This window comes from Aethalodelphis obliquidens, unplaced genomic scaffold, assembly GCF_003676395.1.
Source record: "Aethalodelphis obliquidens isolate GAN/ISIS:26980383/991018 unplaced genomic scaffold, ASM367639v1 scaffold50, whole genome shotgun sequence".
NCBI lineage: Eukaryota > Metazoa > Chordata > Mammalia > Artiodactyla > Delphinidae > Aethalodelphis > Aethalodelphis obliquidens.
The window spans coordinates 4,472,495-4,499,485 of record NW_020837994.1 but is presented as its reverse complement, the minus strand read 5'-3'; the positions used below and the strand labels follow the sequence as shown (position 1 = coordinate 4,499,485).

At 38.8% G+C, this 26,991-nt stretch overlaps 1 long non-coding RNA gene across 3 annotated transcripts in view; it reads left to right on the top strand.

Annotated features, from left to right (window-relative positions):
• Nucleotides 1–26,991, top strand: part of LOC113607802 (uncharacterized) — an 88,360-nt gene that overhangs the window by 17,831 nt on the left and 43,538 nt on the right. For all 3 annotated transcript variants that reach the window (XR_003428082.1, XR_003428081.1, XR_003428080.1), the window contains exons 3-4: nt 14,924–15,027; nt 15,905–15,978. This is a non-coding gene — a long non-coding RNA (uncharacterized LOC113607802). The remainder of the gene's footprint in view (nt 1–14,923; nt 15,028–15,904; nt 15,979–26,991) is intronic.

The following is a 26,991-nucleotide window of genomic DNA, read 5'->3' as shown; positions in this document are numbered from 1 at the left end:
CCCTCCCTATCCCACCCCTCCAGGCGGTCACAAAGCACCAAGCTGATCCCCCTGTGCTATGCGGCTGCTTCCCACTGGCTATCTACCTTACGTTTGGTAGTGTATATATGTCCATTCCTCTCTCTCTCTTTGTCACAACTTACCCTTCCCCCTCCCCATATCCTCAAGTCTATTCTCTAGTAAGTCTGTGTCTTTATTCCTGTCTTACCCCTAGGTTCTTCATGACATTTTTTTTTCTTAAATTCCATATATGTGTGTTAGCATACGGTATTTGTCTTTCTCTTTCTGACTTACTTCACTCTGTATGACAGACTCTAGGTCTATCCACCTCATTACAAATAGCTCAATTTCGTTTCTTTTTATGGCTGAGTAATATTCCATTGTATATATGTGCCACATCTTCTTTAGCCATTCATCTGATGATGGACACTTAGGTTGTTTCCATCTCTGGGCTATTGTAAATAGAGCTGCAATGAACATTTTGGTACATGACTCTTTTTGAATTATGGTTTTCTCAGGGTATATGCCCAGTAGTGGGATTGCTGGGTCATATGGTAGTTCTATTTGTTAGATCCACTTTTATATGGCAGATTTCTGGGAAGGGAATGGAGAGATAAGGGAATGAGCACATAGTGAACATGGACTGCCTACCAGGCAAGGTGTTAGGTGCTTGCTTTACTTGCCATATATCGTTTAAGTCTTACCACCATCTCATGATGTGTGTTATCTACATCTCCATTTTAAAAAGAAAGAAGCTAAGGCTTAGCCTAAATAAGTTGACCAAGGACACATAACCAGTAAGCAGCGGAGCTGGACTCTGGTTACAGACCTCTCCATCATGCTGTGGTCATCACATGAACATCCCTAGGACAGCTGAAGGAACGTCATGGTCTCTTCATGTACTGTGTCTGGAATGAATACTGCTTTAAATTACGCTTTTTTTCAAGCTTTCTAACCAAAACCGCTCATTTTCTCTGTTGTATTTTTACTTTCATTTTATTTTATTTTTGGCCGCACTGCATGGCTTGCGGGATCTTAGTTCCCCGGCCAGGGATTGAACCCACACCCTTGGCAGTGAAAACACGGAGTCCTAAACACTGGACTGCCAGGGAATTCCCTCTGTTGTATTCTAAATTTTAAGTTCATAGGGGGATTTCTTTGTTGTTATTTTCTATAGAAGTCAAATTTCCTGTCAATGCTTTTCCATCATAAATTTGGACACATGACAAAGCATATGAACGTCAATAGCAGTAATTTGGGTATTCATTAGTTTGTTTTTCCTCTAGAATTAGTTCTGTACTATGTTTACTTTAATTGATAAATTGCTATGATAATATCAAAGACAATTTTCAAGAAAATAAAGTAGGGGGGACCTTCAATATAGTGGAGGAGTAAGACGTGGAGATCACCTTCCTCTCCACAAATACGTGAAAAATACATCTACATGTGGAACAACTCCTACAGAACACCTACTGAACGCTGGCAGAAGACCTCAGACTTTGCAAAAGAAGACAGAGCACCGCCTAAACGAGCTCCAGAGATGGGCACAAGTGCGGCTATCAGCTTGGACCACAGAGATGGGCATGAAATGCTAACGCTGCTGCTGCAGCCCCCAAGAATCCTATGTGCAAACACAGGTCACTATCCACACACCCCTGGGAGCCTGTGCAGCCCGCCACTGCCAGGGTTCCATGATCCAGAGACAAGTTCCTTGGGAGAACACAAGGTGCGCCTCAGGCTGTTGCAATGCCACGCTGGCCTCTGCTGCTGCAGGCTCACCCTGCATTCCAATTATAACTTCCGTACCCCTCCCTCCCCCCAGGCCTGAATGAGCAAGAGCCTCCTAATCAGCTACTGCCTTAACCAGGTCCTGTCTGGGTGGGAACAGATGCCTGAGGGCAACCTACACACAGAGGTGGGGCCTAAACCAAAGCTGAACCCCAGGAGCTGTGCGAACATAGAAGAGAAAGGGAAATTTCTCCCAGCAGACTCGGGAGCAGCAGATTAAATTCCCACAATCAACTTGATGTACCCTGAATCTGTGGAATACCTGAATAGAAAACAAATCATCCCAAAATTGAGGTGGTGGACTTTGGGAGCAACTGTAGACTTGGGGTTTGCTCTCTGCAACTGACATGTTTCTGATTTTTATGTTTATCTTAGTATAGTTTTTAGCACTTGTTATCATTGGTGGATTTGTTTATTGGTTTCGTTGCTCTTTCTTCTTTTTTTATTATTATTTTTATATATTTTTTTGCTTATTATTAAAAAATTTTTTTTTCTTTCTTTTTTCTCAATTTTCTTCTGAGCTGTATGGCTGAAAGGGTTTGGTGCTCCGGCTTGGTGTCAGGCCTGAGCCTCTGAGGTGGGAGAGCCGAGTTCAGGACACTGGTCCACCAGAGACCTCCCAGCCCCACGTAATATCAATTGGCAAGAGCTCTCCCAGAGATCTCTGTCTCAACGCTAAGACCCAGCTCCACCCAATGGTCAGCAAGCTCCAGTGCTGGATAGCCCATGCCAAACAACTAGCAAGACAGGAACACACCCCACCCATTAGCAGAGAGGCTGCCTAAAATCATAATAAGTTCACAGACACCCTAAAACACACCACCAGACATGGCTCTGCCCACCAGAAAGACAATATCCAGCCCCACCCACCAGAACATAGGCACCAGTCCCCTCCAACAGAAGCCTACACAAGTCACTGAACAAACCTCACCCACTGGGGGCAGACACAAAAACAACGGGAACGATGAACTTGCAGCCTGTGAAAAGGAAAACCAAACACAGTAAGTTAAGCAAAATGAGAAGACAGAGAAACACACAGCAGATGAAGGAGCAAGGCAAAAACCCACCAAACCAAACAAATGAAGAGGAAATACGCAGTCTACCTGAAAAAGAACTCAGAGTAATGATAGTAAAGATGATACAAAATCTTGGAAATAAATGGAGAAAATACAAGAAATGTTTAACAAGGACCTAGAAGAACTAAAGAGCAAACAAACAATGATGAACAACACAATAAATGAAATTAAAAATTCACTGGAAGGAATCAATAGAATAACTGAGACAGAAGAACGGATAACTGACCTGGGAGATAAGATAGTGGAAATAACTACCGCAGAGCAGAATAAAAAAAAAAGAATGAAAAGAATTGAGGACAGTCTCAGAGACTTCTGGGGCATCATTAAATGCACCAATGTTCAAATTATAGGGGTCCCAGAAGAAGAAGAGAAAAAGAAAGGGTCTGAGAAAATATTTGAAAAGATTATAATTGAAAATTTCCCTAATATGGGAAAGCAAATAGTCAATCAAGTCCAGGAAGCACAGAGAGTTCCATACAGGATAAATCCAAGGAGAAACATGCCAAGACACATATTAATCAATATATCAAAAATTAAATACAAAGAAAAAATATTAAAAGCAGCAAGGGAAAAGCAAAAAATAACATACAAGGGAATCCCTATAAGGTTAACAGCAGATCTTTCAGCAGAAAATCTGCAAACCAGAAGGGAATGGCATGATATATTTAAAGTGATGGAAGGGAAAAACCTACAACCAAGATTACTCTACTCAGCAAGGCTCTCATTCAGATTCGACAGAGAAATTAAAACCTTTACAGAGAAGCAAAAGCTAAGAATTCAGCACCACCAAACCAGCTTTAAAACAAATGCTAAAGGAACTTCTCTAGGCAGGAAACACAAGAGAAGGAAAAGACCTACAATAACAAGCCAAAAACAATTAAGAAAATGGTAATAGGAACATACATTATTGATAATTACCTTAAATGTAAATGGATTAAATGCTCCAACCAAAAGACATAGACTGGCTGAATGGATACAAAAACAAGACCTGTATATATGCTGTCTACAAGAGACCTACTTCAGACCTAGGGACACATACAGACTGAAAGTGAGGGGATGGAAAAAGATATTCCATGCAAATGGAAATCAAAAGAAAGCTGGAGTAGCAATACTCATATCAGACAAAATAGACTTTAAAATAGAGACTATTACAAGAGACAAAGAAGGGCACTACATAATGATCAAGGGAGCAATCCAAGAACAAGATATAACAGTTGTAAATGTTTATGCATCCAACATAGGAGTACCTCAATACATAAGGCAAATGCTAACAGCCATAAAAGGGGAAATTGACAATAACACAATCATACTAGGGGACTTTAACATCCCGCTTTCACCAATGGACAGATCAACCAAGATGAAATAAGGAAACACAAGCTTTAAATGACATGTTAAACAAGATGGACTTAATTGATATTAATGGGCATTCCATCCCAAAAGAACAGAATACACTTTCTTCTAAAGTGCTCATGGAACATTCTCCAGGATAGATCATATCTTGGGTCACAAATCAAGCCTTGGTAAATTTAAGAAAATTGAAATCGTATCAACTATCTTTTCCGACCACAACGCTATGAGACTAGATATCAATTCCAGGAGAAAAAACTGTAAAAAATAGAAACACATGGAGGCTAAAGAATACACTACTAAATAACCAAGTGATCACTGAAGAAATCAAAGAGGAATTCAAAAAATACCTAGAAACAGGGCTTCCCTGGTGGCGCAGTGGTTGAGAGTCCGCCTGCTGATGCAGGGGACACGGGTTCGTGCCCCGGTCCGGGAGAATCCCATGTGCTGCGGAGCGGCTGCCCCTGTGAGCCATGGCCGCTGGGCCTGCGCGTCCGGAGCCTGTGCTCCGCAACGGGAGGAGCTGTAGCGGTGAGAGACCCACGTACCACACACACACAAAAAAAACCCTAGAAACAAATGACAATGAAAACACGATGACCCAAAACCTATGGGATGCAGCAAAAGCAGTTCTAAGAGGGAAGTTTATAGCAATACAGTCCTACCTCAAGAAAGAAGAAACATCTCAAATAAACAACCTAACCTTACACCTAAAGCATTTAGAGAAAGAAGAACAAAAAAAACCCAACGTTAGCAGAAGGAAAGAAATCATAAAGATCAGATCAGAAATAAATGAAAAAGAAATGAAGGAAACAATAGCAAAGATGAATAAAACTAAAAGCTGGTTCTTCTTTTTTTTTTTTTGCGGTACGAGGGCCTCTCACTGTTGTGGCATCTCCTGTTGCGGAGCACAGGCTCCGGACGCGCAGGCCCAGCGGCCATGGCTTACGGGCCTAGCCGCTCCACGGCATGTGGGATCTTCCTGGACCGGGACACGAACCCGTGTCCCCTGCATCGACAGGCAGACTCTCAACCACTGCGCCACCAGGCATGCCCTAAAAGCTGGTTCTTTGAGAAGACAAACAAAATTGATAAACCATTAGCCAGACTCATCCAAAAAAACAGGGAGAAGACTCAAATCAACCAAATTAGAAATGAAAAAGAAGTAGCAGCTGACACTGCAGAAATACAAAGGATCATGAGAGATTACTACAAGCAACTGTATGCCAATAAAATGGACAACCTGGAAGAAATGGACAAGTGCTTAGAAAAACACAACCTTCCAAGGTTGAACCAGGAAGAAATAGAATATATAAACAGACCAATTACAAGCACTGAAATTGAAAATGTGATTGAAAATCTTCCAACAAACAAAAGCCCAGGACCAGATGGCTTCACAGGCGAATTCCATCAAACATTTAGAGAAGAGCTAACAACCATCCTTCTCAAACTCTTCCAAAATATAGCAGAAGGAGGAACACTCCCAAACTCATTCTACAAGGCTACTATCACCCTGATACCAAAACCAGACAAAGATGTCACAAAGAAAGAAAACTATAGGCCAATATCACTAATGAACATAGATGCAAAAATCCTCAACAAAATACGAGCAAACAGAATCCAACAGCACATCAAAAGGATCATACACCATGATCAAGTAGGGTTTATCCCAGGAATGCAAGGATTCTTCAATATACACAAATCAATATGATAAACCATATTAACAAATTGATAAAAACCATACGATCATCTCAATAGATGCAGAAAAACTTTTGATGAAATTCAACACCCATTTATGATAAAAACTTTCCAGAAAGTAGGCACAGAGGGAACCTACCTCAACATAATAAAGGCCATATATGACAAACCCACAGCCAGCAACGTTCTCCATGGTGAAAAACTGAAACCATTTCCTCTAAGATCAGGAACAAGACATGGTGCCCACTCTCACCACTATTATTCAACATAGTTTTGGAAGTTTTAGCCACAGCAATCAGAGAAGAAAAAGAAATAAAAGGAATCCAAATCAGAAGAGAAGTAAAACTGTCACTGTTTGCAGATGACATGATACTATACATAGAGAATCCTAAAGATGCTACCAGAAAACTACTAGAGCTAATCAGTGAATTTGGTAAAGTAGCAGTGTACAAAATTAATGCACAGAAATCTCTTGCATTCCTATACTAATGATGAAAAATCTGAAAGAGAAATTAAGGAAACACAACCCAATCCAAAAATGGGCAGAAGACCTAAAGAGACATTTCTCCAAAGAAGATGTACAGATTGCCAACAAATACATGAAAGGATGCTCAACGTCACTAATCATTAGAGAAATGCAAATGAAAACTACAATGAGATATCACCTCACACCGGTCAGAATGGCCATCATCGAAAAATCTACAAACAATAAATGCTGGAGAGGGTGTGGAGAAAAGGGAGCCCTCTTGCACTGTTGGTGGGAATGTAAATTGGTTCAGCCACTATGGAGAACAGTATGGAGCTTCCTTAAAAAACTAAAAACAGAACTACCATAGGACCCAGCAATCCCACTACTGGACATATACCGTGAGAAAACCATAATTCAAAAAGAGTCATGTACCACAATGTTCATTGCAGCACTATTTACAATATCCAGGATATGGAAGCAACCTGGGTGTCCATCTGCATCTTTATTCCTGTCCTGCCCCTAGGTTTGTCAGAACCATTTTTTTTTTTTAGATTCTATATATATGTGTTAGCATACAGTATTTGTTTTTGTCTTTCTGACTTACTTCACTCTGTATGACAGACTCTAGGTCCATCCACCTCACTACAAATAACTCAATTTCATTTCTTTTAATGGCGGAGTAATATTCCATTGTATATATGTGCCACCTGTTCTTTATCCATTCATCTGTCAATGGACACTTAGGACATGCATTGGTTGACTAGTCTGTTCTTCACTTTTACCTTCCTAAATTTGTATCTATCCCCCCCCAGAAATAATCAGCACTTTAATCTTTTAATAAAAAATAAATTTATTTATTTATTTATTTTTGGCTGCATTGGTTGACTAGCTTCTTCTTCACTTTTACCTTTCTAAATTTGTATCTACCCCCCCAGAAATAATCAGCACTTTAATATTTTTAAAAATAAGTTTACTTATGTATTTATTTTTGGCTGCATTGGGTCTTTGTTGCTGTGCACAGGCTTTCTCTCGTTGTGTTGAGTGTGGGCTTTTCTTCATTGCGGTGTGCGGGCTTCTCATTGAGGTGACTTCTCATGTTGCAGAGCAAGGGCTCTAGGCACGTGGGCTTCAGTAGTTGTGGCACATGGGCTCAGTAGTTGTAGCTCGTAGGCTCTAGAGCGCAGGCTCAGTAGTTGCGGCACATGGGCTTAGTTGTTCTGCAGCATGTGGGAGAAAAAATCATATGATCATTTTAACAGAATGCCAAAATATTTTGATAAATATCACCATATATTTTTGATTTAAGCAAATCTTAATATGTTAGTGAATATTGATCTCAAACCAACAGCCAGTATTCTATTTAGCAGTTAAACATTAGAATCATTTTCATTAAAGTTAATAATTTGAGTGTCATTACTATTATTTAAAATTTTCCTAGAAGTGCTAATCAATGCAATAATGAGAAAAAGAAGTGAAGGAGGTATAAATATCTGACAGGAAGAGACAAAATTATCATTATTTAAAGATTATAAGGTTGCTTAAAAAACTATTAGAACTAGTGGGAGAGTTCAGAAAGATTGACAATTATGACAGAAATATTTAAAAATTAATAGTTTCCTTATGTATCAACAATAGTTAGTTAAGATAATGAAAAAAAAGGGTTCATATCATGGCAATCAAAAATAAAATCAGGGCTTCCCTGGTGACACAGTGGTTGAGAGTCTGCCTGTCGATGCAGGGGACGTGGATTCGTGCCCTGGTCTGGGAGGATCCCACATGCCGCGGAGCGGCTGGGCCCGTGAGCCATGGCCGCTGAGCCTGCGCGTCCGGAGCCTGTGCTCCGCAACGGGAGAGGCCACGGCAGTGAGAGGCCCGTGTACCGAAAAAAAAAAAAATAAATAAAAGTAAAAAAGTAAAATCAAAGTAATAAAGATAAATGTGCCAATCTCAAAATTTTGCCATGGAATCTAAAAGGAGATTTGAATAAAGGGAGAGACATTCTACATTACTGTACTGGAAGATTTAATATTATAAAGATATTAATTTTCCTCAAGCAAAGCCTATAAATTTAACAAAACCCCAACAAAAACACCTGGAAGTTTTTTAGAATGTGAAATAAATCTATTTTTTAGTTTATTTAGAAAAATCAACAAATGAAGAAAGCAAGCACATCTTTAGGAAAAATAGTAGTGAAAAGGCCTTTTCCTATCAGATATTAAAATAAGTCAGCAAGATAGAGTAATTAAAATATTACTGTTCTACGTAAAAAAATAGCTCAGAAATATATCCAAGTACATATTAGAATTTAGTATATAATAAAGCTAGTGCCTCATTCATTGGGGGGAGAGTGTTAAGATGACAGTCTAGGGGACTTCCCTGGCAGTGGAAGTGAAAGTGATTAAGACTCCATCTTCCAGTGCAGGGGGCAGGGGTTCGATCCCTGGTCAGGGAACTGTGATCCCACATGCCACGGTGCAGCCAAAAGTTTAAAAAAAAAAAAAAAAAAGCTGTCTAACTGTTAAAATAAACCCAAACTCACACAGTACACTAAGATAAATTCCAGAAGGATTAAAAATTTTAATGTTAATAGAAGAAAATACACAGGAATATTTACAAAATTTGGAGTAAGGAATGATTTTCTACACATGAAACTAAAAACAGAAAGTATAAAGGATGATAGAGATGATTATATAAGGTATAAAACTTTCATATAGCAAGATTTACCACAAACCAAATTAAAAGACAAATGACATTGGAGGAAAGTATCCTTAACCAAAGGTTTGTATCCTTAGTGTTCAAAGACTTTCTTCAAATCAATAAAAGAAAAATGAAGATACACAACTGACCAGGAAAGGTATTTGACATAAGAAAAATCCTCAAATGCTCAATAAACATAAAAAGTTCAACTTCACTATCAGTCAAGAAGTGCAAATTTAAACCATAAAGAAAAAAATAAGAATAAATATATCCATAATTAAGAGGAGTTTGGAGATTCAGGCCCTTTCAAACATTACTGGATATATAAACTTATACAGTTCTTCTAGAGGGTATAAAAGCCATAAGACAGGATTTACTCTTTAGTTTAGGAATGCTACTACTAGGAATGTACAGCAAAAAAATAATGTTACTACTAGGAATGTACTGCAAAAAAAAAAAAAAAAAAATATATATATATATATATATATATATATATATATCTCCTTAATATATAACATGGCACTCTCTATAATAATAAAGAATTGGAAACAACCTAAGTGTCCAAAAACAAGGGATGTATGCAGCCGTTTCAAAAGATGTAGAAGAATATTTAGGAACAAAAAATATTTCAGGAAAGATATTTAAAATAACAAAGCAATCATGAAAATGCAGCCAGTAGGGGGAAAGAAGTTGTAACTTTGACAACCTGACACCAGAGTTCTGATAAGGAGGGACTATTTTGATTTAGCAGAATAACTTATCTCTTTGTAGTTTAGAATAAAGCAGAAGAAGCATTGAATTGCCTTGTGCAAAAGAGGATGGGAACTGGAAATGATTGCTTTGGAGTTTATAGCTAGAGGGGGTTGAATTTGGAAAATGAAAAAGATATTCATTACCTTCTCAGGGAGAGAAGCTGGGCAGCTGTTGCTGCTGTACTGCCTCTGGAGGGATGGTCAATGAGAATTTTCCAGTGATATGAATGACTAATGGACTCTTAAAAGAACTGCTCTCTTAACATGCAGTTTCAAGTTATTCTCTAAGCTGAGCTTCAATATAAGCCATCCTTTCTTGCTCCCAAATTTTCCCTAAAAGTTTGCCAACACACCACCTTGTTTAGGCCATATTCTGGGGAGAGAAGGGGTTGGGGAAATGAAGAAGGGACATTTCATGCCCAGAAAGTGAAATGAGCGGTGCAGATCAAGGCAGAAAATCAGAGCTAGAGGTAATCAGAAGAAACATATCCCCACCGTCACCTCCACAAAACCCCCCAAGAACCCTCAGAGGTATTGGTAGGGACTTGGGCTTCACACCCTTTCATAGGACAGAGGTTTGAGCAGAATTCTTTTCCATCTCAAAGGTTGGGGAGACCCATAAAGTACATGCGATGAAGAAACTCAAGAGAAAATTCTTTAGAAGGAAAGACAGTATGCAAAAGTTACTTAAGATGCTAAAATTATGAGCATTATTTATTTTCCTCTTTTGCTCACCTGTATTTTGATTCTTCTATAATGAATCCATATTACTTATATAATTTTTAGAAATAAAAGTGTACTGAGGGAATACGTAGATCTACCAGAAAGCTGACTGGTGGTTGCCAGGGGCTGCAGGAAGGGAGGAATGGGAAGTGACTGCTTAATGGGTGTGGGTTTCCTTTTGGGGAGATGAAAATGTTTTAGAACTAGATAGAGGTAGTGGTTGTACAACATTGTGAATGTACTAAATGCCACTGAGTTGTTCACTTTATGTTATATGAATTTCACCTCAACAGAGAAAAATGAAAAAAATCTACTGAGGAGAAAAACATACAACATAGATCAGACTCCGTCACTCTTCTGCTTAAAATACTTCAGGGACTTCCTAACTCTTTAGCATGGCAAACAAGGCTCTTCACGTCCTGGCCCTGCTGCTGCTCCACCACAGCTACCCCTTCCTATACACCTTATTCTCCAGCCATACAAAACCATGTGCAGTGCTCTGAAAGGACCTATTCTTTCCTGCCTTTGTGTCTTTGTATGGCTTTGCTTTTCTTGGAATGCCCTTCCCCTAGTTAGTTTCCGCTCAACCCTCAAAACTCAGCTAAACATCTCCTCCTTTGAGAAGCTTTCCCTGATTTCATAGTCTTGGGTGCCTCTTCCCTTACACCCCAAGAACCTTCTGGACATTTCTTTATTTTATCAGTGTAGGTGATTGTAAATCTTTGGAGGATGGGGCCTGGGCCTTTCCTCTCTTTAGCTTCAAAAGTTGGCCCAGGACAGAAGCCACAAGAATGTAGAATGAATAAGAACAGACTTAAAATCACTGAAAATAACAACCTTTTCTAATGTAAACAGGTGGTTACCCTGGGCATGGAATTGAAAATGATTCAGAGATGTTTAACTGGCCTACTATGGTATTTATCATAGAGGAAGAGGATATCTTTTCTTTTTCCTTTTTATGAATTATTTAGGAATTGAAGTATGATAAAAATTCTGAATGATAGGTTAATAAAAATGTCAATCTAATTAGCAAAATGGTCCCACATGGGGGATAGAGGGTTGCAGAATACTGATGGTTTTAGGAAAATGCCTAAAAACTCAATTACTCTTGCCAAAAAAAAAAAAAAAAAATCCAAAAACAAAAGAGCCATGATAGGTAATAGATAAAAAGAGATTTTTTTTTTGATACCTTGACTCAAGACTAAGATATAGTATTGCTATCTTAGGATGATTTTTAAAAATACCTAAGTCTTATAGGATTTATTTATTTATTTATTTATTTGTGGTATGCGGGCCTCTCACTGTTGTGGCCTCTCCCGTTGCAGAGCACAGGCTCCGGATGCGCAGGCTTAGCGGCCATGGCTCACGGGCCCAGCCGCTCCGGGGCATGTGGGATCTTCCCGGACCGGGGCACAAATCCGTGTCCCCTGCATCGAAAGGTGGACTCTCAACCACTGTGCCACCAGGGAAGCCCCCTTATAGGATTTTAAATGAACCTAAGTTCCTAATGAAATCATGGATCTAGGCAAAAAAATCATCAATGGCTGCTAAAACTATTAGGTAAAATGTTGATGAGGAACATATGTATCAGACTGGCAGCCACTGAATCCACTGTTCAATCTTAGCATTTACTAAAAGCAGGACAGTCAGACATTAATTACCTCCTGATAAAATGCAGTAGGAAGTACACTGCTTAAGAAACAGTCTTGCCAAAAGAATTGAACCTGAATTTAACATCTCTAATCATCATGTTGTGAGAAATATAAAGGAAATAGGAGCATGTTAAATGACCCCATTGAGGTATGAGAAATCAAATCAAGAAGATGGGAATTTGGGACTTCCCTAGCGGTCCAGTGGTTAAGACTGTGCGCTTCCAATCCAGGGGACACAGGTTCGAATCCTGGTCAGGGAACTAAGACCCTCCATGCTGCAATGGTGTGGCCAAAAAAAAAAAAAAAAAGATGGGAAATTCTATAAGACAAATGACAACTTCTTCAATGAATAAGTTGTATGAAGAAAAAGGGAGCGGAAAATCAGAATTCAAGGAAACAAAGATTTGAGACATAAATTTTGAATAAACAAAAAGATAATTTTGAGACAACCTAGGAAAATTTACATGGATTGGGTGTTGATATTATAAGGAATTATTGTGAACTATTATGTCTGATAACAGTGATTATCACACCATTGTTCTTTTTTCTAAAGTTTATTTTTTATTTTATTGAGGTATAGTTGATTTACAAAACACCATTATGTTTTTTTTTAAGTTCTTATATTCAGAGATTGAAATGTTAATGGTGAAATGATATGAGGTCTTGAATTTGCATTAAAGTGCTTCCTAAAAAGTGTGTGTTGGGGTAGATGAAACAATAATGCAGAATATTAATAATTGTTGACTCTGGATGATAACGGGCACATGGATTCATTATACTATTCCTTCCCCTCTCGTGTATGTTTGAAATTTTCCATAAGAAAAAGTGTTAAAGAATAAACCTGACATTCAACAGCCATGTGGCAATGTTTATAAGCCCATCTACTTAGCCAAGACTATGTCATGGGAGATGGCATTGTTGGACCAATGGGAAGATCTTAGGCCTTGGAGTCAGAAAGTCCTGGGTTTGAATTCCAGCTCTGCTACTTACTAACCCTGTTAAGTAGGCAAGTTACTCACTTCTCAGAATCTGTTTTCTCATCCGCAAACAGGGGTAATATTACCTACTTCAGAAGATTTGCAGAATAAGTGAGATGATATACAGAGTGTCCATCACGTGCCCCTCACAGAATAAATACTCTGTGAATGTTAACTACCTTACACTAATCCAATTATTTCCTTTATTGTTTTTTTAAAATAAATTTAAGTAATACTCCCCCAATTTTACTCTCCAGAGGAAGGAACCACTGTTAACAGTTTGGTGTTGGTATCTTTCTGGGCTTTTTCTTTATATCTATAAATATATATAGGAATATGCATCTACATACATACAGTGTGGGTTTTTTTAAAACAAAAATGGAATCTTATATTACATATTACTTGGCAATTTACTTCTATCATGTTACAATATATAGTGTGTCTCTTTTTGTCAGTTCATGTGGCTCCTACGTGTGATTCAATCAGTGTGCCATTCATATGCCTTTATTCCCAGGTATGAGCATTTCTGTGAGATAGAATCCTACAGAATTGTTAGGTGGAAGAGTGTGTGTAGTGCGTATCTTTATGGTACTACAGAATGGCCCTACTGCCCTTCTACAAGTTACTGAGTTACTTTCACATGAAGACCTCAATATTATCTATTTTCTATACATTTCTAAGTTGCATTCTGGAAGATATGCCCTTTCTGGTACCACTTATTTCTCAACAGGCACTGAAAGTGTTCAGAGAATAAATGTGTTTGATTAGCAAAAATCAGCCTCATGGAAAATAGTCAGGCTCCATTCTGCTATTTGTTCCTGTTAGAGAATAATGCAATGCATACTGTTTTCAAGGTTGAATGTAGCGGTGTATTGGATAAAATAAATGGGAGTCTTAGTTTTCTTTGTGAAAAGCCAGTGAACATTATTTGAGGCAGAATCCTGAGAGAAAGCAGGGAAATAAAACCTCCTCTCAAATGAGGTCCCAGTGAATGGCAGCCGTGGAAAAGTGGATGAGTAAAGAAAGGGGAAGGAAAGTCTGCCTTGATTCCCTGGGGAGTTCAAGATCTCACTTTCCCCCCCTGTTGTTCTAGTGACTTTTAGAGAGGACAATTCTAGAGAAGGATGGTTTCAAAAAGAAAAGAAATCCAAATGGAATCCAATTTGGCCTTACTTATGTCAGAGCACCTGCCATGTGGTGTACAATAGTCCCAGGCAGAACTCCTAAGAAAGATCACTTTGTAAACCATCCTTCTGCTGTGCGAGTTCAACAATTGTCCTTTGTCCATGCAGCCCTCCCATCATCCCGCTATGGAGTTGCTGGTCCAAACCACTGTAGTAAGGTTTGGGCAAGAAGAAATTATTCCATTGTCTTTTAAAAGTTAGATCAATAAGGGTGATATCATTCATGATGTATGGCTTTCCCTGGGTCCCAGCTGTTCCAGATGTAGGAGATCATGTGCTACCCCATTGCTGGATATATTTCTCCAGATCCGTAGGCAATATGGGCACATAGAAGATGACCTGTGTCAGATGAGAATCTACTTAAGCCCCCCAAATGCTGACTTTTCTTTTAGGTGAAGTGCAATCAACATTTTGCTTAGTGACTTTTAAAACAATGCATGTAAAAAAAATAAATGTACTGTTCTTTCTTGCACTTAGAGTTAGGTTTTAAATACAAGGTACTAACTCAATTCATTGCATTTGACCTCCAGAACACTTTTTGTCTCTAATTCCTTTTTTAGTCCTGAATCAGTCTTTTGCCAGCGACAGAGGGGTCGACCACAACAAATGGGCAGTTTGCACATGAGACTTAATGTACAACTCCTTGTTCGTTTTTCCTTGACAGGTAACTTTAATTATTTTGACAAATATTTAATGTGCCAGGTATTGTCCTAGGTGCTAAGGATAAAGCAGAAGAAAACAACAAAAATTCTTGCCTTTGTGGGTTTACATGCTAGTTGGGAAGCTTCATTCATTCATTCACTCAATTATTCCACAAGCATTTATTGATCTTCTAATACAACTCAGGCCTTAAACTACATACTGTGCCTAAATAGGATTTTATCCCTGCCCTCAGAGTCTAGTGGGAGAAATAAGACTTGTCCCCTGTCCTCCCCTGCTGCCTGCCATATACCCTCATATATAGAAAGTACAGAAGAGGGGCACCTTGTTCAGGTTGAGTGGTTCAAAGAATGTTTCTCAGAGAAACATGTAAACAAGCAAGTAAGTTGAGGCTGGAAGAACGAACTGATGGGGGAGAAAGGCAGACCTGGTGGTGATGAGACGGAGCATGGCATAGGGCCTGGGCCAGATGAGGAGACCAATGAATGCTGTTGAATGAATGAATGAAACTTCCCCAGGAGAGCATAGACTCCATGAGATATGTTCTGGGAACTGCAAGTTCCTTCCAATGGCTGAAGTTTAAGGTGTGTGGGGATGAGAAGCAGGAGACGGGGCTGGGGAAGGAGGCAGGGTTGGGGCTTGAGGTAGGTCTGGCTAAGGAGGTTTGTCCTGATGACAATTAGAAAATTTGTGGATCAATTTAAATGGCAATATGACATGGTCTGATTGGTTTATTCTTTTCTTAATAAAAATGTATTTTAAAAATTCCACAAATGACATATGTTTATTTTAGATGACTCTTATGGACTTTTTGTGGGAGCAATGATTTCATTATACTATTTTTGTAAATGGTACTTTGCATATCTCTTTCTGCTTCACAGTGGAAGGACATTGGACCTGACATACAGAAGTCTCTCAGTAAAGATTTGCTGTTTTTGAAATTCCATGGACACTGGTAAGTTGCAGTCAGCTTAGGTGAGGCCATGATCTGGCCCAGTTGTGCCACTCCAAGAAACTGGAGTTTCATTACCTAACTAGGAATATTTAACAATTCCCCCTGCTGCGTCATTGCCACTGTGTTTTTTTATCTCCATTTTTGTCACTTTTTATTATGCAAAAATCCAAATATTAATGTATGTAAAAATAGAAAGGGTAGTATAAGAAACCCTCATATAGCCACCACCCAACGTCAACAATGAACAACTTACAGCCAATCTTGTCTCATTTATATCCTTTCCTCTTCCCGACCACTGCATTATTTTGAAGTAAATCCAAGACATCAGATCTTTTTGTATGTATCTCTAAAAGATAAGAACTTGTTTAAAAACATATCCATAATTATTACAACTAACAAAATAAGGAGTTATTCTTTACTGTCATTAAACATACAGTCAGTGCTCAAATTCCAACTGTCTCTCTTTTTCTTAAAGTTGGCTTATTTGAATCATGAGTTAAAGTCCACATTTGTATTGGGTTGTATACGTTTTCTTTAATTAATAGCTTCCCTCTTTTTCTTTTTTTTTTCTTACCTTGCTTGTTATTTATTTAACTAAAGACTCTTAACAGAATGGTTAAGTTGAAAATAGCACTTTAAGTGTGCCATTTTCCTTCATGCTCACCTTCACTAGGTTTTTTTTTAACACCTGATAATTTTTAAGGTACAAAACTGTATCTCATTATTGCACAACATTATTTTAATTTGAAAATCATGTCTAATGTTGCCTTTATTTATTTATTTTTTTTTGCGGTACGCGGGCCTCTCACTGTTGTGGCCTCTCCCGTTGCGGAGCACAGGCTCCGGACGCGCAGGCTCAGCGGCCATGGCTCACGGGCCCAGCCGCTCCGGGGCATGTGGGATCTTCCCGAACCGGGGCACAAACCCGTGTGCCCTGCATCAGCAGGCGGACCCTCAACCACTGCGCCACTGGGGAAGCCCTAAAGTTGCCTTTTTTTTATCCTGTCAGCTTTATCCAACCACTGAGACACGTGGTGATCACACCATATACCAAAATGAGTTCTAGATGGAATAAAGGGTTACATATGAACAAATAAAACCATAAAAAACTAAAATAAAATATAATATTGAACATATTTTTGGAAAGGGAATATGTTACCTAAACATGAAAGCAATGGAAAATGTCACAAAGAAAAGTATCAATAAAATCAAGTATATGCTGTTAAAACTTTTTGGTCAACAAACACAAAATGAAAGGACAAATGATAAACTGGGTGGGGGAAATAGTTACCATCTATGAGAGACAATAGTTTAGTAGCTTTAATACACATGGTCTTGTCTAGATTGTCACTGGGTCCGGATGGGTCCACTCACAAGATGACACCAAGTTGAGATTCTTTAGACTCTATCTTCTTTTTTATTTTTATTATTTTTTTCTTTTTTAAAAAATTTTTATTGGAGTATAGTTGATTTACAATGCTGTGTTAGTTTCAGGTATACAGCAAAGTGAATCCGTTATACATATACATATATCCACTCTTTTTTAGATTCTTTTCCCATATAGGTCATTATAAAGTACTGAGTTCCCTGTGCTATACAGTAGGTCCTTATTTGTTATCTGTTTTATATATAGTAGTTTGTATCTGCTAATCCCAAACTTCCAATTTATCCCTCCCTCACCCTCCTCTTTGGTAACCATAAGTTTGTTTTGGTTGTGACTATTTCTGTTTTGTAAATAAGTTCATTTGTACCATTTTTTTAGATTCCACATATAAGCAATATCATATGATCTGGAAGCTGTATTTTTTTCTCTAGATCTCCTGCCCCAGTTATTCACTTGAGAAATGTTAAGAGTGAGGGTAAGAGTCCTAACATTTAGTCCCTCTGTTCTGTCTGTTGGTTTCACCATCCTTCTGCTCTGTTGACCCCAGGAGCTCTGCTGGGCCACTGCTGACCTCCTTCCCATCACTGACATCTGTCTTTCTTCTTCTCCTCTAGCAATCAGGAAAACACTTTCTACTCCTTATGACTGACTACTGTCAAAGGAGCTTCCTGCAAAAGAGCTTCTGGGCCCCTAATGACCCAGTTAATTTTGTTAGACCACAGACCTTCTGTCCCTGAACTCACAAGCACTCTTAGGAGGAAGGAAGAAGGGTGAAAGTGCAAGTCAGAGGATGATCAGGCCCCTGTGGTAGCTAAAACTTTACCCTCTCTGACTCTCAGGATCTGCTACATAAATTATTTCCTGGCCACAAGTGACAGAAGCTGATGCTGGCAGATTAGGCAGAAAAGGGATTTATTTAAAGGATATTGGGTAACTCATAGAATTGTTGGGAAGACTGGAGGAAACAATTTTGAGGCTAAGTTTCCAGGAAAATCCCCCCAAATTAGTAGCACAGCTGGCCTAATAAGCACACTGAAGCCAATGCCCTGTCACCACTCAGTAACCATATGCTGCCAGGAACTCAATTTGACTGCAACCACTGCTGCCAAAGGCATCAGTGTTACTTCTGTACCAGGAACTCACCTTACAGACCATTCCAGTTTCCCCAAACCACATAGCTCTGCTACCCCCTCACCAGCAAAAGGAGTGCACTCTGCAGCCTTTCCCCTCTCACTGCCACTTTCTTCACCAGAATCTCACACAAATGCATCTGATTAGAGGAGCATAAGTCACATGCCTGTGTCCTAACTGCAAAGGAGAGGGACGGGAATGAGCATTTTGCATTCTAACTTAGTGGTACTCAGAAAGGGAAAATTCTCCTAACATCAGAAGGGTGTTCAAAAGGCAGTGGATACCAAAAGACCAGGACAAATGTTTAGCAGAATGAATGACTTAGGCTGGGTATGGCATGGGGTGGTCACTTACAGATAGGGTGGCCTTATACCTACTAATTAAAATATGGACTGAGTTATAATATGGAACGACATACAAGGTTATTTGTGGAGGCATTATTTTTAATAGCAAAATATTGGAAACTATCCAAATGTTCAGCAATAGAGGTTTGATTGAATAAAAATCATGGTACATCAATACACACATGGAAGACAATGCACCTGAATGAAGGGGAAGGAATGATCTCTAGAATATATAAGCGAAAGAAGCAAAATAGAGAATAGTATGTGTAGCACCTGTCTATTCTGTAAGAAAGGTGGGGATATATTTATGGTTCAACCACAGAAATTGCCATTTTTGCTGATAAAATGGTTAATCTTTAGCAATTTCATACAATTCAACATAATACAGGGCAGAGGAGACAAGGATGGAAAAAAGACTTTTCTGAATATATTTATTATGCATTTTTGACTTTGGAATCATATAAATGTGTTTTACGCATTCAAAATTAAATTTAATTTAAACGGACAATTCCTAAGGTTTTAAAACAAACCAAAAACAATGAACTTAACTGTATATGAAGTTAATTAGTAGCTGCACAGAGAGGACAATTATTTCAAGTGACTCTACAATGTGGTATATTTGCTGTACATACGTAGTGGGATATATTTTAAGGGAGAATAGAGCTGCAAAGAAATCTAACACTGCACTCAATAGTTATGTCACTAGTAGGTCTTTACATTAGTTTTTTTTTTGGTTTTTTTGGGGTTTTTTTTGTGGTACGCGGGCCTCTCACTGTCGTGGCCTCTCCCGGTGTGGAGCACAGGCTCCAGACGCGCAGGCTCAGCGGCCATGGCTCACGGGCCCAGCCGCTCCGCGGCATGTGGGATCCTCCCAGACCGGGGCACGAACCCGTGTCCCCTGCATCGGCAGGCGGACTCTCAACCACTGTGCCACCAGGGAAGCCCTACATTAGTATTTTGAAACTATTTTTTATGTAGTGTAGCACAAAGTAATAATGTTAATGCTATTAGGAACCAAGATTTTTAGCGTAAGAGAAGAGAAATATAAAATCAAAGGCATTCATATAAATAGATTTTATTTATTTATTTATTTTGAACAGGATTGGGAGGACTTTAAATGCCAGACTGAGGAGTTCAGATCTTTTTTTTTTTTTTTTTAATAAATTTATTTATTTATTTTTGGCTGCGTTAGGTCTTCGTTGCTGTGCGCAGGCTTTTCTCTAGTTGTGGCAAGCGGGGGCTACTCTTCATTGCGGTGCGTGGGCTTCTCATTGCAGTGGTTTCTCTTGCTGTGGAGCAGGGGCTGTAGGCGCACGGGCTTCAGTAGATGTGGCGCACAGGCTTCAGTAGATGTGACGCACGGGCTTAGTTGCTCTGCAGCATATGGGATCTTCCCGGACCAGGGCTCAAACCCGTGTCCCCTGTATTGGCAGGAGGATCTTAACCACTGTGCCACCAGGGAAGTCCCTAATAGATTTTAATATTAAATTTGAATTAGAAATATCAGTATATGCTTATGATTTTTTTCTTCTATTTGTATACTTCTCAGAAAGGCCTAGAAGCATTAAAACCCCATGGGCAATGGGCAACCTCTAGTGCCCAGACTGTGGTCCCTAAATGACATTCTGCATTTAAAGGAACCAGGGGGCTTCCCTGGTGGCACAGTGGTTAAGATCCTCCTGCCAATACAGGGGACACGGGTTTGAGCCCTTACTCTGAAAACTGGCAATTTAAGATAAATAAATAAACGTTATCCTGCTTTTCCAATTCAATCTGCATTTCAGGATGACCAAATAGCCCTAATTAATGAGGAAAAGTTCTTCCTTACACACAATTCCCAGCTAATATATGTGAAAGGAATGACAGAATTAGAAAAATCACCATTTTATAATCCTAATGATATAATTTAAGGCAAAGATCAATAAAGGATGAAAGCATTAGATGAAAGGCTTCAAGCCATTTCGTGATGCTGAACTCTTTTAGCTTTTGCTGGTCTGTAAAACTCTTTATCTCTCCTTCAACTCTGAATGATAGCCTTGCTGGGTATTTTTGGTTGTAGGTTTTCTCCTTGCATCACTTTTTTGGGAGCTCATTCTATCAAGAGGCCACTGGTGCTGGCAGGCACCATTTTGGAGTCCTCCCTATAGCTTATTAGTCCCAGGACCTGGAGGGGCCCACCAGCTGGTGGGCACCAGTCCTGGGATTTCGCAGGCTAAGTAGCTAAACTGCACAGCTGGCCTGCTGGTGGGTAGAGCTGTGTCCCTGTATTTCGGAGCATGTGAGATTTTGTGTGTGCCCTTTAAGAGTGGAGTCTCCATTGCCTACAGCCCTCTGGCTCTCTTGAAAGTAAGCCCCACTGGCCTGCAAAGCCAAACGTTCAGGTGGCCCCATCTTCTTGTTGCAGGAACCCTGGGCAGGGGCTCAGACCACTTCCTCCTTGGGGAGAACCTCTGCAATTGTAATTAACTTCCCATTTGTGGGTTGCCCACCTGGGGGTACGTGTCTTGAGTATAATGCGACTCCACCCCTCCTACCTGTCTAATTGTGGTTCCTTCTTTATATCTTTAGTTGTAGAAGATCTTTTCTGCTAGTCTTCAAGTAGTTCTCATCAATAGTTGCTCTGTAAATAGTGGCAATTTGGTGTGCCTGGGGGAGGAAGTGACCTCAGGATCTTCCTACTCTGACATCTTGGCACTTCCCTAGAAAAACAGCTTATGGAGAACTTTGCAGTGGAGAGATCTAGCTGACACCACCTGAATCTGCTGATCAATCTTAACTTCCCTAAGAGTGGGACCACCAGAAAATATGTGCTTCTTGAGATGCCCCGTTATGGAAAACAGAACCTGATTCTAACAAGTCTTTTAGAACTAACCTCCAGTTTACATGAAATACAGGAGGTAGAGGCTCAGGTTTAAGTGATGCCACAGGACATAAATGGATAAATTCAGAATATAGGTGAGTCTATAGAACAACTGAACTAGTTTAATCAAGAAGTCAATGGCATAAAGAAAAATAAAAACTTGGGGCAAGGGGGAGAAACTGTTCTAGATTATAAAAGTCTCAAAAGACATAACCATCAAATGCAGTGTGTGGACCTCGCCTGCATCCTGATTCTAAGGAGCCAACTATAAGAAATATATTTCTTTAGATATTAGGGAACTTTGAAAATGGTCTAAGAATCAGATGATATCAAGGAATTACTACTGTTGTTAGGTGTATTACTGGCACTGTGGCTATATAAGAAAATATTCATATATTTTATTCTATTTTATTTAAAAAAACAAACAAACCCAAAACCTTCAGATTCTTTTTTTGAATTTTATTTATTTATTTTATACAGCAGGTTATTAGTTATCTATTTTATACATATTAGTGTATACATGTCAATCCCAATCTCCCAATTCATCCCACGACCACCACCCCCACCCCACTTTCCCCACTTGATGTCCATACGTTTGTTCTCTACATCTGTGTCTCTATTTTTGCCTTGCAAACTGATTCATCTCTACCATTTTTCTAGATTCACATATATGCATTAATATACGATATTTGTTTTTCTCTCTCTGACTTACTTCACTCTGTATGACAGACTATAGGTCCATCCACCTCTCTACAAACGACCCAATTTCGTTCCTTTTTATGGCTGAGTAATATTCCATTGTATATATGTACCACATCTTCTTTATCCATTCATCTGTCGATGAGCATTTAGGTTGCTTCCATGACCTGGCTATTGTAAATAGTGCTGCAATGAACATTGGGGTGCATGTGTCTTTTTGAATTATGGTTTTCTCTGGGTATATGCCCAATAGTGGGATTGCTGGGTCATAAGGTAATTCTATTTTTAGTTTTTTAAGGAACCTCCGTACTGTTCTCCATAGTGGCTATATCAATTTACATTCCCACTAGCAGTGCAAGAGAGTTCCCTTTTCTCCACAGTCTCTCCAGCATTTGTTTGTAGATTTTCTGATGATGCCCATTCTAACCAGTGTGAGGTGATACCTCATTGTAGTTTTGATTTGCATTTCTCTAATAATTAGTGATGTTGAGCACCTTTCATGTGTTTGTTGGCAATCTGTATGTCTTCTTTGGAGAAAGTTTAGGTCTTCTCTTCATTTTTTGATTGGGTTGTTTGTTTTTTTAATATTGAGCTGCATGAACTGTTTATATATTTTGGAGATTAATCCTTTGTCCATTGATTCGTTTGCAAATATTTTCTCCCATTCTGAGGGTTTTCTTTTCGTCTTGTTTATAGTTTCCTTTGCTGTGTAAAAGCTTTTAAGTTTCATTAGGTCTCATTTGTTTATTTTTGTTTTTGTTTCCATTACTCTTGGAGGTGGATCAAGAAAGAGCTTGCTGTGATTTATGACAGTGTTCTTCCTATGTTTTCCTCTAAGAGTTTTATAGTGTCCAGTCTTACATTTAGGTCTTTAATCCATTTTGAGTTTATTATTGTGTATGGTGTTAGGGAGTGTTCTAATTTCATTCTTTTACATGTAGCTGTCCAGTTTTCCCAGCACCACTTATTGAAGAGACTGTCTTTTCTCTATTATATATCCTTGCCTCCCTTGTCATAGATTAGTTGAACATATGTGTGTGGGTTTATCTCTGGGCTTTCTATCCTGTTCCATTGATCTATATTTCTGTTTTTGTGCCAGTACCATATTGTCTTGATCACTGTAGTTTTGTAGTATAATCTGAAGTCAGGGAGTCTGATTCTGCCAGCTCCGTTTTTTTCCCTCAGGATTGCTTTGGCTATTTGGGGTCTTTTGTGTTTCTATAAAAATTTTAAGATTTTTTGTTCTAGTTCTGTAAAAAATGCCATTGGTAATTTCATAGGGATTGCTTGAATCTGTAGACTGCTTTGGGTAGTAGAGTCATTTTCACAATATTGATTCTTCCAATCCAAGAACATGGTATATCTCTTCATTGGTTTGTGTCATCTTTGATTTCTTTCATCAGTGTCTTACAGTCTTCTGAGTACAGGTCTTTTACCTCCTTAGGTAGGTTTATTCCTAGATATTTTATTCTTTTTGTTGCAATGGTGAATGGGATTGTTTCCTTAATTTCTCTTTCTGATCTTTCGTTGTTAGTGGATAGGAATGGAAGAGATTTCTCTGCATTAATTTTGTATTCTGCAACTTTACCAAATTCATTGATTAGCTCTAGTAGTTTTCTGGTGGCATCTTTAGGATTCTCTATGTGTAGTATCATGTCATCTGCAAACAGTGATAGTTTTATTTCTTCTTTTCCAATTTGAATTCCTTTTATTTCTTTTTCTTCTCTGATTGCCATGGCTAGGACTTCCAAAACTTTGTTGAATAATAGTGGTGAGAGTGGACATCCTTGTCTGGTTGCTGATCTTAGAGGAAATGCGTTCAGTTTTTCACTATGGAGAATGATGTTTGCTGTGGGTTTGTCATATATGGCCTTTGTTATGTTGAGGTATGTTCCCTCTATGCCCACTTTCTGGAGAGTTTTTATCATAAATGGGTGTTGAATTTTGTCAAAAGCTTTTTCTGCATCTATTGAGATGATCATATGGTTTTTATTCTTCAATGTGTTATTATGGTATATCACATTGATTGATTTGCATATACTGAAGAATCCTTGCATCCCTGGGACAAATTGCACTTGGTTATGGTGTATGATCCTTTTAATGTGTTGATGGATTCTGTTTGCTAGCATTTTGTTGAGGAGTTTTGCATCTATATTCATCAGTGATATTGGTCTGTAATTTTCTTTTTTTGTAGTATCTTTGTCTGGTTTGGGTACCAGAGTGATGCTGGCCTTATAGACTGAATTTGGGAGTGTTCCTTCTTCTGCAATTTTTTGGAAGAGTTTGAGAAGGATGGGTGTTAGCTCTTCTCTAAATGTTTGATAGAATTCACCTGTGAAGCCATCTGGTCCTGGACTTTTGTTTGTTGGAAGATTTTTAATCAGTTTCAATTTCATTACTGTGATTGGTCTGTTCATATTTCTATTTCTTCCTGGTTCAGTCTTGTAAGGTTATACCTTTCTAAGGATTTGTCCATTCCCTCCAAGTTGTCCATTTTTTTGGCATAGACTTGCTTGTAGTAGTCTCTTACGATGCTTTGTATTTCTGTGGTGTCCATTTTAACTTCTCCTTTTTCATTCCTGATTTTATTGATTTCAGTCCTCTCCCTCTTCTCCTTGATGAGTCTGGCTAAAGGTTTATCAATTTTGTTTATCTTCTCAAAGAACCAGCTCTTAGTTTTATTGATTTTTGATATTGTTTTGTTTCTATTTCATTTATTTCTGCTCTGATTGTTATGATTTCTTTCCTTCTACTAAGTTTGGGTTTTGTTTGTTCTTCTTTCTCTAATTCCATTAGGTGTAAGGTTAGATTGTTTATTTGAGATTTTCCTTGTTTCTTGAGGTAGGATTGTATTGCTATAAACTTCCCTCTTAGAATTGCTTTTGCTGCATCCCATAGGTTTTGGATCATTGTGTTTTCATTGTCTTTTATTTCTACGTATTTTTTAATTTCCTCTTTGATTCCTTCAGTAATCTCTTGGTTATTTAGTAACGTATTGTTTAGCCTCCACGTGCTTGTGTTTTTTACGGTTTTTTTTTCCCTGTAATTGATTTCTAATCTCATAACGTTGTGGTCAGAAAAGATGCTTGATATGATTTCAGTTTTCTTAAATTTACTGAGGCTTGATTTGTGACCCAATATGTGATCTATCATGGAGAATGTTCTGTGTGCACATGAGAAGAAAGTGTAATCTGCTGTTTTCGGATGGAATGTCCTATAAATATCAATTAAATCTATCTGGTCTATTGTGTCATTTAAAGCTTGTGTTTCCTTATTAATTTTCTGTCTGGATGATCGATTCATTGGTGTAAGTGAGGTGTTAAAGTCCCCCACTATTATTGTGTTACTGTCGATTTCCTCTTTTATGGCTGTTAGCATTTGCCTTATATATCGAGGGTGCATATATATTTGTAATTGTTATATCTTCTTCTTGGATTGATCCCTTGATTATTATATAGTGTCCCTTCTTGTCTCTTGTAACATTCTTTTTTTACAGTCTATTTTATCTGATATGACTATTGCTACTTCAAATTCCTTTTGATTTCCATTTGCATGGAATATCTTTTTTCATCCCCTCACTTTCAGTCTGTATGTGTCCTTAGGTCTGAAGTGGGTCTCTTGTAGGCAGCATATATATGGGTCTTGTTTTTGTAGCCATTGAGTGAGCCTGTGTCTTTTGGTTGGAACTTTTAATCCATTCATGTTTAAGGTAATTATCGACATGTATGTTCCTATTACCATTTTCTTAATTGTGTGGGTTTGTTTTTGTAGGTCCTTTTCTTTTCTTGTGTTTCCCACTTAGAGAAGGTCCTTTAGCATTTGTTGCAGAGCTGGTTTGGTGGTGCTGAATTCTCTTAGCTTTTGCTTGTCTGTAAAGCTTTTGCTTTCTCCATCGAATCTGAATGAGATCCTTGCCGGGTAGAGTAGTCTTGGCTGTAGGTTCTTCCCTTTCATCACCTTAAGTGTGTCCTGCCACTCCCTTCTGGCTTGTAGAGTTTCTGCTGAGAAATCAGCTGTTAACCTTATGGGAGTTCCCTTGTATGTTATTTGTTGTTTTTCCCTTGTTGCTTTTTTTTTTTTTTAATTTAATTTTGGCTGTATTGGGTCTTCACTGCTATGCGTGGGCTTTCTCTAGTTGTGGTGAGTGGGGGCTACTCTTCGTTGTGGTGCATGGGCTTCTCATTGTGGTGGCTTCTCTTGTTGTGGAGCATGGGCTCTAGGCATGCGGGCATCAGTAGTTGTAGCACACAGGCTCGGTGGTTGTGGCTCATGGGCTCTAGAGCGCAGGCTCAGTAGTTGTGGTGCACAGGCTTAGTTGCTCCATGGCATGTGGGATCTTCCCAGACCAGGGCTCTAACCCGTGTCCCCCGCATTGGCAGGTGGACTCTTAACCATTGGGCCACCAGGGAAGTCCTCCCTTGTTGCTTTTAATAATTTTTCTTCTTTAATTTTTTCGTCTTTAATTTTTGTCAATTTTATTACTATGTGTCTTGGCATGTTTCTCCTTGGGTTTATCCTGCCTGGGACTCTCTACGCTTCCTGGACTTCAGTGGCTATTTCCTCTCCCATGTTAGGGACGTTTTCGACTATAATCT